We start from the raw sequence: 13,651 nt of genomic DNA, 5'->3' as shown, positions 1-13,651 counted from the left end.
GCCCTTTTGTAGAGTATCCACATCATTTGGGGATTCAATAATGGCTCCCAGTTTACAGTCATCTGCGAACTTTGTTAGCCTGAGTCCCTTAGTGTTGGCCTGTACTTCAGAGAAATAGATGCCAAACAAGAGCAGTCCCAGGACTGAATCCTGAGATACTCCACTTGTCACTTGTCTGGAGCTGGATTTGGAGTCGGCTACTTTTACGGTGTGGGTTCTATCAGTAATCCAGTTAGCAACCCATTGGGTGATGTAGGGATTAATGCCCAGCTTAGTAAGTTTATCTATGATTCCAGAGTGGGGGATGGTGTCAAAGGCCTTGGCAAGGTCTAGATAGGCTGTGTGGACCATCTTACCCTTGTCCATGGCTCTGGAGACTGATTCGAAGAAGTCAATCAGGTTCAGGAGACAAGCTCGGCCCTTCATGAACCCAAACTGGGTGGGGTCCAGTGTTTGAAGGTTGCCAATGTCTTTGCTTATAAGTTCCATGATAATATGCTCCATGGCCTTGCAGATAAGGCTTGTCAGACTAATGGGGCAGTAGTTTCTGGGATCCAAGGTGGATCCCCCCTTGTGGAGTGGGATAACTGTAGCTCTGTGCCACTCAGTGGGCAAGAAACCTGAGATGAGGCTATGATTAAACATGACACTTAGGTGAGGTGCCAGTTCATATTGTAGTTCATGTAGTACACAGCCCAGGAGGTCATCTGGTCCCATGGATGCTGTATTCTTAGCTTTGGAGAGTGCGTTTTTACCTGTGTGGCCGTTATTACTGGAATTTGGCAATCTTCCGGTATTGAGACGGCCCATTTAGGGGGTGAGAGGGGGGTGAGGTTGGCACTGAATCGATCTGCCAGGATATTGGCAATATCCTTGGGATCAGTATATTTAATGCCATTCTGTTTTAGCTCAGAGCAGATCTGAGCTTTGCCATTTAGATTCTTGACATAATTATAGAATGTCTTGTGGTTGTCTTTCGAATCTTTGGCAATTTTATTTTCGTAACTAGCTTTGGAGGACTTTATAAGGGATCTCAGTTTCTTACTGAGGATGGTAAGGGAGTTTTTTGCATCCTGGGATTTTCCTTTTTTCTGCAACAGTTTATTCCTTTTGTTGTAAAGTTTTTTTTATGGTAGAAGATCACCAGATTGGCTTCCTTTTTTTGGATGAGAGCATCTTGGTTCTATTTGGGATGGCACGATTCATACATGAGTGGATGTGCTTGTACAGTGCCTTAGTGTAGGATTCAGCAGTTGAACTTTCAGTTCCCGCCTGCATGGGTGTCATGAAGTTTGTCACTTCTGACTTGAGTAGCATGAACTTGGCTTTGGAGAAGTTTTTTATGGAGGTTTGTTTACTGGGGGATGGGGGTGGGATGTGGATGTTAAGGGTGATTAGCTTATGGTCAGACCTGACTAGCAAGGGGGTGACCATAGGTGTGGAGCATCGATTTCCCATGTTGGTAATGACCAGGTCTAGGATATTGGAGCCCCAGGTGGGACTATGGATTAGTTGATCCAGGGCATTGGAATTTATGAATTCCAAGAACCGTTGGGCAAAGGTGTTGGTACATGAGTAGTTTTCCCAATTAATGGCAGGGTAGTTAAAATCACCCAGTGTTAGGGTGTTTGGTTCTATCTTAATATTTTCCAGTATGTTTAGAAAGGTGTAGTGAGAATCTTGGGGTATGGTGGGGGATCTGTAGCAAGCTACAATTTGGATTGCAGTCTTACCTAGTGTTAGTTGCACCTGGAGAATTTCAGACGCATTGTGTTAGGCAACTAGCCTGGTGGTGTGAATATCCTTGGTGAATATTGACACTCCTCCACCTTTAGTGTTTCGGTCCTGGTTTGGTGGCCAAAAGGTGTGGTAAGAGTTGTAGCCTGGTATTGCAGGGGTGCTCTCTGGAGCCTTGAACCAGGTCTCAGTTACTGCACAGATATCGATGTTCTCCATTTTTAGGAGTGCCTCGAGAGAGTGCATTTTGAGGTTTAGACTTCTAGCATTGAGTAGCATTACCTTCAGATTTTGCATGCTTGTACCTGTTATGGTGGTGGTTTTGTCCTTTGAACTTTGCCTAAAAAAGGCACTATAGGGGTGGCAAGAGCCTTAGCCAGTAACCTGAATCCCAGGGGTGACAGGTGCAAACCATCTCTGGCAAAGCATTGTGGTCTGTCAATCATGTTGTCCCATGCAGACAGATACTGGATCCCCTTTGAATGACACCAGAAGCTTAGCCAATTGTTGAAGTCAATCATTTTGTCCTTATATTGTGGTATTATTCTGGGCGAAGGCAAGATGCTACTCAGGGCTAGGGTCATACCTGCCTGGGCCACATGATCCAAGAGCTCTTCCATGTCTCTTTTCATGTAGTCCAGGTGGGTATGTCTCAAGTCATTCACTCCAACATGGACAATGACAGAGTCATATTTGTACTTGTTGTGGAGTGACTTGAGTGCATGCGTTATGTGGCGGATCCTGGCACCCGACAGGCAGCTGACTGTAATTTTCTCCTTGTTCAACCTGGTGAGAGGGACATCAGTGTGCCGGACTACAGAGTCATAATTTGGGAAGAAATGAGCCAGTAATGAACATCTGACAGTTTCTGGTCTTCTTTGTAGCTTGGGTTTGATAAGCATATCACCAGCAGTACATTGCAGGCACCAACAGTCCAGATTTATTTTTTATGTTTAATTTCTCTGAGATGATATAGTTTCTAAGGACAGGCAAAAGGCAAGAGGAAACGAGGATGTTAAGGCAACAGATGGATGAACTGTATGAGAGAAGACCTGCAACTATCAGACATGGTCAACAAGCCACAGAAAATAACCAAGTAGCGAACAGACAAAAAAACTACAAACTTACTGCGGTGCACAAAAAAACAACTAACCCATTGTTGTTGTTGTTGTTGTTGTTGTGTCTTTCGGCTTTTCCCAGTTAGGGGTCGCCACAGCGGAACTCCGGTCCGCTAATGATTGGCAGTAGATTTTTACGTGCGACTTGCCAGCCCTGATGCACAACCTTCAACGAAGGTACGCCCATTCATGCATGTCTCCACAAAGAAGACGCTCTAGCTAAGAATCTAACAGGACAACGTCTTACTGTGAGGCGACAATGAAAAACCTTTATTAAAATGTTATGTGCTTTTGTTTCTTCCCCATGGAACTTCATCAGAACACAACAACCCACTTAAAACCACAATTAAATATCAGATTAAAAATCACATGTTACAGTCAAGCCAGTCAAATAATTAAATCAATTAAATAATTAAAAATCACAATTAAAAATATTTTCATAACCACTTTCCTAATGAAGCACCATAATATTTTAACTTTTTACTACCATCACCCAAGTGTATAAATAGTTTTGTAACACACAGCTCACTCCACCTCTATCCTTCTAATATAAACCGTATGATAGCCATATATGTATATATATATCTATATATATATATATATATATATATATATATATATAATTATTGTTTATGAACCTGCTTTACACTCCACGTCTTAACTACAATATTAACATTTTCTGCCATACAGTTTTCCGTCCCTCCCTTCCATTTCTTTGAATTTATATCTGTCTGAAAACTCACTAATACACCTCTTCAAAAGGTCAGTGTATGTCATCATCAAGTATCTTTTATACTGTAATAATTTGCCTTTATTTAAAATGAATGTAATCAAATTAGCAATTATGTCTATATCACTTACTGCCTGTTCATCCATACTACTAAATGTCTGTTTAAAATGTTTGTAAGATACTGGGAGCTCTCTTCCTCAGGCCCCTACTGAAAAGGATTTTCTCACAAACCGAGTTGGATGAACCCAGTAAACAAAAGGAAAATAAAATAAATAAAAAATAGGAACAGCTGTAACTCCTCATATGCAGTCATCTGGATAGAAGAGGCCATAAATACAAAGACTAAGGAATTCCCTCATTGTGGTTTGGGTCTTCATGGAAATTTTGCTGAAATACTGGGACAAAAAGAGAACCTTGTCTGACAGAAGGAATGCCTCTTGCTGTTTGGTATCTGATAGTGCCTCAAGGAACAGCACTTGTCTTGAACAAGGTGCATTTTGGGCGGGTTTCAAGAAAGTCCTAGGGCCTGGAAATAATTCAGAGTAATGCCTACAGCCACAGAGATCTCATTCAAGGATGTTGGTAGATTAGACAATCACCTGAGGATGGGTAAATGTCAATACCCTTCATCCTGAAAAAGGCAATTACATGAGCCAAGCATTTAGTAAATGTCCTGGGTGTTGTAGGCAAGCCATAGGACAAGAAAGTAACTGGTAGTGTGAATCCCTTTGAATTTTTTAGAATCGTCTGTACAGCCTGGCTATAAGGACACAAAGGCAGGCATGTTTTAAGTCCTGGGTGACCATGAAAGCTTGCAGAAAAAGTGATGGTTGAAGACTCTGCACGTTCAGCATTCTAAATTTTGGAACTTAAATACATTTCTAACTTAAAATGATCCAAAGAGGGTCTCCAAGTTCTTTAATTTCTTGGGATTAGGAACATTCTTGACAATCTGGAGTAAAATTCCATTTCTTTTTTTGTTACATTATGTATACCTGCCTAGACTAGCAAATATTTTATCAGGGGCAGGATAGGCATATTTGATCCTTGGGAACCCTTAGAATTTCTAAAATATTAGTTTTATTTGTAAATGCAGTCTGTAACCCTGTCTTCATATTTGCAGAACCCACCTGTCCTGTGTGATGGCTGCCCACTGTTCTACACAGAAAGCTCACCGCCTACTATCTTAAATGGAGTCATTATGAGAGGGGAAAACAGGTGTGGAGTTTGGTGTTCTGTGCTGGGATTTGGTGAGGGGGAGAGGGGCCAGTCTGACATTATTTTTTCTGTAGCATCCCTTCTTGCCATGTTGCATATTGCCTTATACTGTTTAGGGAAGAAGAGGTAGAATTTACTGGGTTAGTTTCTAATATATCTACATGCAGGGGAATGAAAAAGATCTTTGACTGACTGCACGGTTTCCTCTTTTCCTCCAGTTTTTTAACACCTTCTCTGAAGGATGCCAAAAGATAAGCTCCTTGTTGGTGGTGGTGGGGGGGGGGCATCAAGGAGTTCTGCCTTTATGTGATCTAGCAAGGGCTGTGTTCTCAGTCAAATATGTTTAATTGCTACAGATCCTGCAGCAACTGCCCTTTATGACACATCCATTGCATCATAGCTGTATTTGAAGTGACAAAGTGACTGCCTGCCTAGGAACTAACATTGCACAGGTCAGGCATCTCCCTCTTTGGGCCCTTATCCTTTATCCCCACTGCCTTTTGTCTCAGCTGATTAAGGACACACTCCTGCAATTTTAGCATGTGAGACTAATAGTGCTGGGCCCCGACAACCAGGGTAGCTGAAGTGCCATTTTTTTTGTTTGTTTTGTTTTGTTTTTCTGCCCTTGCTGTCATTAGAAATAGGGCTCATGGATGCAGCCACATTAGATCCCATGCTGGAATCCAAGAACACTGGTACTGGATCAGTTACATAAGTCTTATACACTTGTTTGTGAGACTTATGGACCCTACATAAACGGTCTAGCTTCCTAGGAACAGGAGACTAGACCAGCTCTAAGTATGCATGACTGAATTTATTTTTCAGGACTTTTACAACTGAAGGAATAGCAAAGATTTGGCCTTGAGCAGACACAGGAAATTTCTTCTCCAGCTCTTGGCCTTAGAGAATTTCTTGGCCTCCCACATAATGGTCTTCTTTGTTCCATAAAGGATATATTCAATTGAAACACCTTCTTCAGGTGAAGCAAAGAACAGAAGGAATGCCCTATGCACCTGACTTCAGGTGACAGCAGGGAGACATCTGGTTACTATATGCCAGTTTGTCCATCTCTGAGTCTGTGGTATCTGAATCTTTCTGGGGAGAAAACTCCCCTGTCCTTTTTGCAAAGGGAACCCTTGAAACTGATGATTTCTCAAAGGCTGGCTGGCTGGATTGCAAAAACTCAGTGGTGGCCCTCACAAATTTTAAGAGATCCCAGAGGAAGCCATGGAAGGAAAGACTGGGGAAATCATACTCAGCCCAGACTGAGGTAAACTAGCTTTCATCCATTTTGTCTTGAAGCCCTATTGCCAATGGTTTGGAAGTAAGGTGCTCCTTGGTGGCCTTGTCTTGCAGGTGGGAGCCCAAGTCCACAATTCAGGCTGTTTTGTCCTGTTCATGACAAACAACATGGGAATGCTACCTACCCCTGTGCTGCCTACAATATCAGTGTCAGACCTTAAATCCCTTGGAGAGATTTCAGAGTGACCAATGGCAACTGAATTTTGGCTTCTGAGGATGTGCATTGTGCTGACAGTGTGGTAGTCTCTAATGCAGTAATGCCAGAGGGTTTTGGCAGTGGCAAACAAAGCTACAGGGGCTTGGAAGACACCTTCCTAGCAGCAGCAGTAGTGTCTTCAAGCTAATAGGAACTATTGGAATGTGAGGTGTCATCAGCTTCCCTCGGGTGCATCTTTTTTGTGTGTGTGTGTGTGTGTGTGTGTGTGTGTGTGTGTGTGTGTGTGTGTGTGTGTGTGTGTGTAGGTGAAGGAAAAGTTAGCAGACTGGGACCAGACATATACCCTCTTCAGAGACAAGTACTTCGGAAGAGATTCTACTCTGCAGTTTAAAATACTTTGGTTAAATGAAGCACATTGGGACAATTGAGTACATTATGGTCTGGATCAGGAAAAAAAAAAGCACAATTCATGAAAGTCTTTATGAGGAATCTGTTTCCTGCACCTACTACATTACTAACATTAGAAACAGACAACTGTACAACTGTACAACAGCTATACAACAATAAATAAATAAAATAAATAATGAATCCATAGCAATGGAAGCAGGACAGACCCACGTGCTGACAATGTACATGAAGGCCTAGGCTGTACTTCAAACTGTGTCAAGAGAGTTCTGAAGATGGTGGCAGGTGACAACCCGTTACACTATTATCACCATCCTCACATCAATGTGGGAGTGTATCTACTGATCGAAAAGGAAGGTTAAAGAGCGCTGAGGGTAGGCCGGTTAATGGAAGCCAGAGTTAGTACTGTAACAGTAAATAGTACAACGAGCATCCTTTGTTACAGTCTCCAATATTTATCATTTACATTCACTCTTTAAGTCTTCTTTGCTGTTTTTATGACTGATGCAAATAACTGGTGCAGAATCTGTTCTTAGCAGTAGCACATTTTATTCTTGGCCGTGTTTAACCCAAGCACACTGCACTCATCTGCAGAGCTATTTCCATTAGTGTAGATGCAGGTTAAAGCTTACTCCAGCATTACATTGCCTCCCAGTGACCTTTTACTTCACCAAAATAGTTCATAGCACATTTCTGCTTGGTTCCTGCAGAAAGCTATTTACCGTATCAAAAGAATATTAAGGCATATCTGTGCATTATTCTCTGACATAATTTAGACAGTAAGCCTTTGTGAAATACGCACACAAAGAGTGTACATGCTAGACAGTAGGAACACTCTGGGTTGGACTGCAGGCTTCCCTTCATCCAATAGCAATATAGGAATTATTCTGCTTTCTTTTTTCTGTGCATTGCTCTTTATATAATAACAAAGCATCTGAACTTCTTAGGCACTTTAAGCATGCCATGGTCGTAACATTCTTCCATGCCTAGCTGGGATAACTGCCATAAGTCATGGACCACTATACACTGGAACAGCAAGGTGAATCCATGAGCTGTCAGAAATTATTGGTGACTCTTCTTCATTAGGTTTTGAAATTCACTCACCCCTGTAAAGTTCCCTGACTTCTCAATGCTTAGGGGTTGAAGGACTCATGTACAGATGTCCTTGCTTGGTTCTTCGCAGTACTATACCTTATTCAATAATAGCGTGGGGTTCTTTGAACAGCAGAACTAGGTATCTTCCAATCCTTCCCTTTATCCAAACTGACACTGACACTCTGCCCTGGATATAGCATCAGTAAGTCACAAACCAAATGTCTCTGATTGCAGATAAGCTAACTCTAACTTCTGATGCTTCTCTGCCACGTTGCCATAGCCAGCAGGCTGAGATAGCAGGTCTTTCTGCAAAATTAGTATTGCAGTCTGAATCTGTCTTCCACTCATCAGCTATGCTGGATTAAGTAGCCGATTGGCAACTCATCATGCTAGCTCAGGAGATGTCTGCTTCAGAAATCTCTCAGTTACTCCATCAGCTGGAGCATAATGTGAACTAAAAACTGCATGGTGAAAATCAGACATTTTCACTGTCTCTAAATTCACTAGACGTGAATGCAATAAAATCATCAGCAACATTTTCAGTACATACATATTTCCCTTGCCCTTAAAACAGTCTGTGACTTGTTGCTTTATTATATTTAACAAACAAGCAATATTTTTATTACAAATAATGCCTGACATGACTAGGATTTTTTTTCTCATAAAAGCCTACAGCAGTTTTTTGTCTTGGACTTCCTGTTAACAATTTAGCAACTAGATATTCCCTCTTCTGTGCAGGTGTAGGTAAAATCATGATAAAGTGGTCACATGTACTTGTTATTTTCCTAAGATATTTATTAATACTTGTCCATGACATTTACACCTGGGCTGGCTCTCAACAGCATGTTTGTACAAGATGACCTTATGTAATCTCTGCATTGAACCTCTGGAATATTTAGTCTATCTCTGAGCAGAAGCATATCACTGTATTCCAACAGATGGATGCTTAAATTAGCCATGCAACTGCAAGGCCAGTCATCCCATATATCATTTTTCTGGTAATTAATGACCAGGCGGAGGTCTGTATTCCTAAGGGACTCTGTTACATAATTTGATTTATTTTCTAAATCTGTGTACTGGCCATAGCCACTTGTGTGAATACTTCAGCGCAGTCCTCAGGTTTGAACACTGAGTGCTCCAGGAAATAAGCTACGGGATCGGCTAATATGAGCTGTTTTCCTGTTGTGCAAGTTTCTCTTTCACACTGAGTCATATGGGGTACAGCTATACTTTCTAAAGTACTTAATAATCATTCTACAATATCAGTGATGCTTTGTGTCAATCATATGCATTGATAACTGGCATGAATGATTCCTGTTCTAAGAGTAACAAGACAATACAACACTAAATCAAGTTAATTGTAATTGTGACCTGTTCACACTTTGGTATCTCCAAAATATCTGAACTCCTTTTATCTGTTCTGAAAACTTTTCCCATCTCACACTCATTTGCACAGTTAAGATGAATTATTTGCACATCAACCTTAATAAGGAAAATTCAGAACTTGTACTTTTTTCTCTACCCTTTTGCCAGAAATGATACCACTCATTTCAGTTTTAAAATCCATCCATTTTTTTTCTGTAAACAGGACATCTTGCTAGTTCCACATGTCTACTATGTCACAAATGAAATATCACCAACTGTAGCAACCTTAAACTTAAAAGCAGTATCATTCCCTTTAAGGTCTGCATCACATTTCATGACTGTCCTACTCTTTAAGTGCTAAGTCAAGAAAAGTGCATCTATACTTCTACAGTTGACAGCAGTTATTTCTTTAACACTTACATTTTGCAAACAAATGAAAAACAATCATACTGTTACAGTTCTGATATATTTTATCTCAAGATGGACATACAGAGGCAGGTTTACATTATGATGTACCATAAAATGCCAACCTTTTTCATCCCCTTTTCAACTTTTTTTTTTTTTTTGTTGGATTTCTTATGATCACTATTGATTTGGTTTTTATTAATATGTGACAACATTCAATTTTTCATAACTTCTGTTTTACAAGATTATATGTTATGACACATAATTTGCAATAAAGATTATTTTGAAAAAAAAAAAAAAAAAAAAAAAAAAAAGTTCCCCTTTTCAACTTTTGTGTTGGACTAACTATAAATTCACAATGATTTAAGGAAGGAGAGAAGAACATAATGCAGAGAAAATTTGACTCGTTACATGGGTGAGTGAAATTTGTTTTTATTTTTTGTTATTTTTTTTTTTTTGTTTTTGTTTTTTTTTTTTTTCAACTGAAAGGCAGTAGAAAAATAGTGCTGTCTCCTAACTCTCTCTCTCTAAATTGTACTGTAGAGGGGGAAGGCAACAGTATTTTCACAGTATTTCAAGAGGACAAAAAAGTCTGGAAGCTACTTCTTGACTGGTGTAGGTTGCTGACAGCAAGCAGTCAGTCAGTTCCATCATGCAAACCATTATGGACTGAGAAGACACTGAAGATAAACTGGATATAGTACGGCTTAGAGAGCTGAGGGACTTCAAAATACATTGATTTAGTGAACTTCTCCATAGCCTATCAGACTGACAGTCATACAATTAATTAATTTATTTGTTTGCTTATTTATTAAATTGCTTTTTTTGACTACAGTAGTCTAGCTGGGCTGTGGTCCTTTTCAGCAGAGCCCCTGGCAGAAAAACAAAAATTGCAAGATAAGCAATTTCACAACTTTTTTTATTATTATTATAGGTAAGTTTACTTTTTTTTCTTTTAACCACAGTCATGTGCTCAGTTGAATTTTTCATTTCTGTACCAGTCAGTCCCCACTGGTCGTAATGTTTGTTTGGCTTGAGACTCTTCAGTTAACTAAAAGAGTACTGTTAATATGGTCCAGCAGGACACAAACATTTAAGCTGTCTCAGAAATCTTAAATTTACCATTACTACCCCTCATCTGTCTAAAGTCTACCTCTCCCTCTCATTTTCCTACATGTCCCTTTTTGTTTTTTGTTATTGTCACACAAAACTGAAAAAAAAGTATATGTTTCGGCTTAAAAGATTTACTGGGCCACATTTAGTGCAATTTTTTCCCTTAACATTTAAATCTGAAGTTGTGCTGAAAGCATGACAACCAACAGTCAAAGACCACATGGGCACAAAAAAACAAATCACAAATCTCTATAGATTGTTATATCTTTCAAAGTAAACAAAAAAGAATTCCACTACTGGTTGGGCCATAACAATGACATTCCAACTAAAATTAAACTTTGATGCCTGGAGAGAAATACATTTACAAGCATTTATTGTGCTGTCCAGTCCTATCACTGCTAATCACTAATTATTATGGTACAATACTTTTTAAAACTAAACCAATAAAACATTTATTCATTCATTCATTCATTCATTCATTCATTCATTCATTCATTCACCCATCCATTTTCTTATGCCTGCTTTGTCTTGAGTTTACAGGTTCAAAGGTACTTACTAAGCTACTGATCTGTAAACATCTTTATCAGCCTAGCCATGGATTTCCACCGAGTTTCTAGCCTTAGTAGTTTAGTACTAAGGCCTCTGTGATTTGTGAAAATCTTGTATAACCCCAGATGAGATAATCCTTTAGTATTGTGTGAATACTCTTTGTATAGTAAGTATGAATAACCATAAACCTGGATCATGTAGTTACATGTTTCTCCTGTCCATATGGGTCAAGGGTACTAAACGTGGGGTGAACTTACAGTTTCCCATCAATGCATCAAGGCTGAGCTTCAATAAAGCAAGACATGTACTTAACTTCAATTGAAGAGTAAGGCAGTTCCAGAGAAATTATACCTCTGTAAGACATGTTTGTCCCAACAGCATGTTTTATTTAGGTGCAATAGAGAATGAGATCTCTAGAACAGATGTTTTAGCCACTACTAGACTTATTGATGTGTAGAAGGTCTGCAAAGATTGGGTCAGTAGAGGCTCTGTATGCACTGCATTGCAAAGGTGTCTCTTTAGCAGCCTGTAGGACACTGAGAAGAGTGGCCAGGCTTTGAGGTACTCAGAGAGGCTTTTGTGATTTAGTCCCTTGATCTTCTTGGTAAGAAAACATTATGGTTGCTCATGTTGTCAGGTGCTCAGACAGCTACATGGTGAATGGGGAATCATATAGAATGATTTCCCTAATGAGTGCTGTATACAATGGAGTAATCTCCTCCCAAGATTTATTGGGATGCCATACCCTTGCAAATAAGTTGTGCTGTAAAGAAGAATTTCCAAACAATAAAGAGGTTCTCCTGTTCGATTCTCGGCTGGAGCACCTTCTGTGTGGAGTCTGCATGTCCTCCCCGTGGTCAAGTGGCGTTCAAAAGACATGCGTAGAATGGGCGTGCCTTCGTTGAAGGTTGGGCATCAAGCTGGCACCTTGGCACCGTAAAAATCTACTGCCAATCATTAGCAGACCGGAGTTCCGCTGTAGTGACCCCTAACCGGGAAAAGCCAAAAGAAGAAGAACAACAACCAACACTCACAAAGAGCTCAGTGTCTTTATATGTTTCAAAGTCCCTCACTACTGGGTCAATATTGAGGTAGAGTTATCAGTGTGATAGCTTTAGAGGACATCTTCATTGTTGAAGGATACAACTATGTACTTTCTGGTGTTTAGTTTTAGGACATGGTTTTGACAACAGCTATTTTTTTGTGACAGGCCTTCTGAAGGATCTTGGTGACTTCTGGAGAGTTTATGATGGCACCAGTTTTACAGTCATCAGGAAATGTCAGCCATAAGTCCTCAATATTTGCCTTGACCTCTGAGAAGTAAATACCAAAAGAGAGTGGCTCAATTACTGAACCCTGGGGTACTCCACTAGTGACAGGTCTCTTGGCAGATATAAAACAACCCATCCTAAATTCATGGGTTCTACATGTGAGCCACTTTGCCATCCATCAAATTACATGGGGATTTACATTTCGGTGGAAGTGAATAGGGGATGTTGCTGAATGCCTTTTCTAGGCCCAGATATGCAGTGTGAACAGTTTTCCCCTCATCTATTGCTTCGGTAACCATTTTGAAAAAATCAACCAGATTGAATAGGCAAGATCTACCTTTGAAAAAAGTGAACAGGCTCAGGCTGCTGTTTTGTAGGTCACCTATGTCTTTCCTTATTAATTCCATAATGATCCTTTCCATAGCCCCACAGATAAGGCTGGTCAGGCCTATAGGTCTATAGTTGCCTAGATTGGTTGATGTCCCAACTTTGTGATACAGGTTGACAGCTGTAGTCCTCCATTCATTTGGTAAAAAAAAACTGTTTGGACACTAACATTTTAAAGCCTTTGTAGGGGGTTTGACAGGTCATACTTTAGACTGATCAACAGACATCAGTGATCCTTTGTTACTTCTCTCACAAGAAGGAAAGTGTAGTACTAATCCCAAGCTGTTTCCTGAGAAGTAGCATTAACCCAATACCCAGGTGTTGATGGATTAAGTAAACTTACTATTGTCTTCTCTTGGAAGATACCTTGCATGGAACCTCAAACCACTGGATACAACAAAAAAACAAGCTGCACAAAGACCCTGAAGAGCTTCTCACCAAAACTGCAACCACACCACTCAGTGAAGTCTTATACACACTGCTCAATCAGAGACCAGCAGGAATCAAAGGTCGTCTGTCTCCTTCTCTCTCCAGGAGCAAAGTGATAGCACTACTCTCAAGCAGGGTCCTAAATAGCAGTTTTCAGGCTTTCCAGTGACTGGTAATCACTAGGAAGGACAGGAAATAATGTCCTGCTGCTTCTTCTCTCACCGGTAGCAAAACAGAAGCACTAATAATTCCTGATCAACAGTTCCCAGGCTCTCCAGTGATTGGTTGTCTTGTCCCAGATGTTATGGCTTTTAAAAGTAAGATGGGAAAAGTGATTAATACTTAGAATACTGCAGTGTGTACTAACTGT

General features: G+C 40.2%; 1 protein-coding gene across 1 annotated transcript in view; it reads right to left on the bottom strand.

The window, feature by feature from the left end:
* LOC122790056 (calpain small subunit 1-like) overlaps positions 1 to 13,651 on the bottom strand; it is a 317,834-nt gene that overhangs the window by 23,010 nt on the left and 281,173 nt on the right. The gene's annotated exons all lie outside the window — the stretch shown is intronic.

This window comes from Protopterus annectens, chromosome 1.part0 (assembly GCF_019279795.1).
Source record: "Protopterus annectens isolate FY-2018-M chromosome 1.part0, PAN1.0, whole genome shotgun sequence".
Taxonomy (NCBI): Eukaryota; Metazoa; Chordata; order Ceratodontiformes; family Protopteridae; genus Protopterus; species Protopterus annectens.
Note: the sequence above shows the minus strand (reverse complement) of the source record. Positions and strands in the feature narration are given on the sequence as shown.